General features: G+C 43.6%; 1 long non-coding RNA gene across 3 annotated transcripts in view; it reads right to left on the minus strand.

Moving 5' to 3' along the window:
- Positions 1-391: 391 nt before the first annotated feature.
- The window catches only part of LOC110596773, an 11,218-nt gene continuing 7,306 nt past the window's right edge, over positions 392-4,303 (minus strand). For all 3 annotated transcript variants that reach the window (XR_002482705.1, XR_002482706.1, XR_002482707.1), the window contains exons 2-3: positions 689-765; positions 392-582 (exon numbers count right to left, since the gene is read on the minus strand). This is a non-coding gene — a long non-coding RNA (uncharacterized LOC110596773). The remainder of the gene's footprint in view (positions 583-688; positions 766-4,303) is intronic.

Raw genomic sequence — 4,303 nt, forward strand, 5'->3', positions numbered from 1 at the left:
GTAACATAATAGCTTTAGCAAAGCACCAATCCTGGTTAAATCCAATTCGCTATCTATTTCATACCTTCACCTGAGCAGCTGAACCAAGCATAACCAAGATGACTGATTTCAATTTATATTTATAACCACAAATGTCTGAATGATGTACTACCTCCTCCTAGTCAATTCACTCTACCACTCAGAGATAACTATTTCACACATTTTCTCTCCACAAACATCTCATACTTCTTCCTGAATCTTTACAGGTAGCTAATGGCCTCTCCTCCCCATTCCACTGAAAAAAAGAAAGAAAAATCAGAAGACAAGGTCTCACTACCACATTGGTTATGAATTACAATCAGCTGCAAATAACAAATACAAACATACACTCAAAAAAGAAAAAAGAGCAGTGTAGTTTAAACAAATTGTTTTACTTTCTCCCATAATGAGAAGTCCAGAGGTAGGGAATCCAGGGTTTGTGAGTCAACTCCATGATGTCTTCAGGGACCCGGACTCTATCTTCCTCCATCCTTGGCATATGGCTTTAAGGCTGCTTTGTTGTCATAAGATGGTTGCTAGAACTCCAGCTTCCCTGTAAATGTTCTAGGCAAAAAAAAAAAAAAAAAGCCAAACACATAGGCCAGCTCAGTCAATTGGCTTTAGAAACTTTTTCAGAACCCCCACCAAACAGCTTCCACTAACAACTCACCAGAATTTAGTCACAGAGACACCCTGAGTGTAGTTGGAACAGAAGCTGGGTACCCTCTTCCCAACAAAATCAGGGATCTGTTATAAAGGAAAAGAGGGAGAATTAGGAGACATTACTTATTTTCTTCTTCTTTTCTCTCTTTATTTTATTTTTTTTAGAATGAGGTTTTGCTATGTTGCCACGCTGGACTCAAACTCCTGGGCCTAAGGGATCCTCCTGCCTCAGCCTCTAAGTGGCAGGGACTACAGGTGCATGTTCCAGTGCCCTGCTGAAATCACTTATTTTCTATTTCACGGGAGTAGGGGAGAAAAAAAGAAGCAATCAAGAGAAATTCCACCTGTTCCAACACCAAATCTAACTGTCCACCTAAATCCACACTCACGTACTCTGGCCTCCTGCGCATCAGGGAATACTGTGCTCCTTTCTCCAAAGCTAACCCCTTCGGTGGTGCCCTGGATGCCTTCCCACGTCACTACTCTAAAACCTTACGCTTTCTATTCTCTCATTTTTTCCCTACATCGACTTCCCACTCTTTGGTTTATTCTCATCAGCAAACAAACATGCTAAAATATCTCCCATCTTAAAAGGAAAAAAATCCTCCTTTTACTGAACATCCCTATCCAGCTATCCCAGTTAGTTATTAGCCATTTCTCTAATCCCTTAAGGCAAAATTCCTCTAAAAAGGTTTTACATTTTACTTTCTCCACTGCCCTGTCTTGCGTTCTCTCTTGAATTCATCTCAATCAGGCCTTCATTCAGCCCAATTGCTCTACTGATGCCACTCTTACCCAGGTCCCCGATGTCCTTCATGTTGTCAAATCTAATAGATGGTTTCCAGACACCTTACCCAGCCTCCCAGAAGGCAAAGTTATCATATGCTCCTTCTTGAAACATTTTGTTCATTTGCTTTCCAGAATGCCACACTCTTCATTATTTTTTCCAATAGCACTGGTTGCTTCTTTTCACTTTATACTACTGGATCCTCTTCCTAATGTTTAAAAGCTGGAGTGGGCTGGACATAGTGGCTCACATCTGTAATCCCAGCACTTTGGGAGGCCGAAGCGGGAGGGACTGCTTGATTCCAGGAGTTCTAGACCAGCATGGCCAACACTGTGAAACCTTATCTCTACAAAAATAAAAATTTTTAAAAATTGCCAGATGTGGTGGCATGTGCCTGTAGTCACAGCTACTCAAAAGGCTGAGGCAAAAGGATCACCTAAGCCCAGGAAGTTGAGGCTGTCATGAGCTGTGATTGTCATGATCATGCCACTGCACTCCAGTATTCCACTGTGGATGACAGAATGAGACCTCAGTTCAAAAACAAAAACAAAAAAAAACTAGGGTGCTCTGAGGCTCAGTCTTTGGACCTCTTCTTTTAACCCATTTAGAAAAAAGAAGTACAGCAGGCTGCCATGTTCATTTAATTTTACATAAACATGCTCTTTGAGACTGAAGCAAATCTGACTGGTTTTCAACGTGAAAATAAAATATAAAAACTGCTCTTGGAATTATTTCTAAATAGAACTTGTCTCTAATTCTAACACAATAGAAAGGTATATTATGACCAGTATTGAATCATTTTTTTTGTGTGTATTAATTTTATTTTTTTGAGTTGGAGTCTCACTCTGTTACCCAGGCTGGAGTGCAGTGGTATGCTCCCAGCCACCACAGTCTTGACCTGCTGGGCTCAGGTGATCCTTCTACCTCAGTCTCCCAAGTAGCTGGGATTACAGATGTGTGCCATCAAGCCTGGCTAATTTCTTTTATTTATTTTAGAGACAAGGTCTCACTAAATTGCCCAGGTTGGTCTTGAACCTGTAGGCTCAGGCAATCTTCTTGTCTCTACCTCCCAAAGTGCTGAGATTTTAGGTGAGCCATCACGCCTAGCTAAAACTTGTGAGAGAGTGTGTGTGTGTGTACGTGTGTGTGTTTTGTTTTTTTTGAAAGTCTCACTCTGTCACTCAGGTTGGAGTGCAGTGGCACCCTCACCGCCACCACAGCCTCGACCTGCTGGGCTCAGGTGATCCTTCCACCTCAGCCTTCCAGGTAAGTTGGAACCACAGGTGCATACCACCATGCCCAGTTAATTTTTTGATTTATTGTAGAGGCGAGATCTTGTCAAGTTGCCCGGGCTGGTCTTGAACTCTTGGGTTCAAGCCATCCTCTTGCCTCTACCTCCCAAAGTGCTGGGATTATAGGCGGGAGCTACCCCACTTGGCCTAAATGATCATTTTGAATATCAAAGTCTAAATGCACCAATTAAAACACAAAGTAACAGGCCAGGTGCGGTGGCTCAAACCTGTGATCCCAGCACTTTGGGAGGCTGAGGCGAGAGGATTGCCTTAGTCTGGGGGTTAGAGACCAGCCTGGGCAACTTAGTGAGACCTCATCTCTACAATAAATCAAAAAATTAGCCAGGCATGGTGGCATGTGACTATAGTTCCAGCTACTTGGAAGGCTGAGGCAGAAGGATCGCCTGAGCCTGGCAGATTGAGGCTACAGTGATCCCAGCAGATTGAGGCTACAGTGACTGTGAGCTTGCCACTACACTCCAGCCTGGGCAACAGAGTAAGACTCCAACTCAAAAAAATAAAAAATAAGGCTGGGCTTGATGGCTCAGCCTGTAATCCCAGCACTTTGGGAGGCCGAGGCAAGAGGATTGCCTGAGCCCGCGGGCTCAAGATCAGCCTGGGTAACATGGTGAGACCACGTCTCTACAATAAATCAAAAAATTAGCTGGGTGTGACAGCACGCGCCTGTAGTTCCAGCTACTTGGAAGGCAGAAGGATCGCCTGAGCCCAGCAGGTCAAGGCTGCGGTGGCCGTGAGCTTGCACTGCACTCCAGCCTGGGTGACAGAGTGAGACTCCAACTCAAAAAAAACTAACTAAATAAATAAATAATAAACCACAAAATAACAGACACATACACTCAACTTTAGAGTTTTTGCACTTGATGTTCCCTCTGCTTGAAATGCCTACTCTATCATTTAATTCAGGTCTTTGCTCAAACAACTACCTCCGAAGAAGGCCTTCCCAGATACTAAAATGGCACCCTGCTGGGCATGGTGGCTCATGTCTGTAGTCTCGGCACTTTGGGAGGTGGAGGCGAGTGGATGGCCTGAGCACAGAAGTTCAAAACCAGTCTGGGCAAACATGGTAAGACTTTGTCTCTACAATAAGTCAAAAAATTAGCCAGGTATGGTGGCACACACTTATAGTCCCCTGGAAGGCTGAGGTGGAAGAATCGCCTGAACCTAGCAGGTCAAGGCTGTGGTGGCTGAGATCATCCCTACTCCAGCCTGGGCAACAGAGTGAGATTCTTACTCTTAAAAAAGAAAAAAGAAAGAAAGAAAAGGAAGGAAGGAAAGAAAGGAATAAATAAATAAAGGAAGGAAGGAAGGAAGGGAAAAAAGGTACCTCTCTGTAACTCTTATCTCTATTTCATACTTTATTTTTCTTCATAGCATCTATTAGTACCTGACATTATATTTCATATCTCTTTGCTATATTTTCTTTTTTTTTTTTTTTTTTTTGAGTTGGGGTCTCATTCTGTCGCCCAGACTGGAGTGCAGTGGCCGCTCCCAGCCACCGCAGCCTCGACCTGCTGGGCTCCGG

The sequence above is a fragment of the Carlito syrichta genome, unplaced genomic scaffold (assembly GCF_000164805.1).
Source record: "Carlito syrichta isolate Samal-C Ts95f unplaced genomic scaffold, Tarsius_syrichta-2.0.1 Scaffold314050, whole genome shotgun sequence".
NCBI classification, from domain to species: domain Eukaryota; kingdom Metazoa; phylum Chordata; class Mammalia; order Primates; family Tarsiidae; genus Carlito; species Carlito syrichta.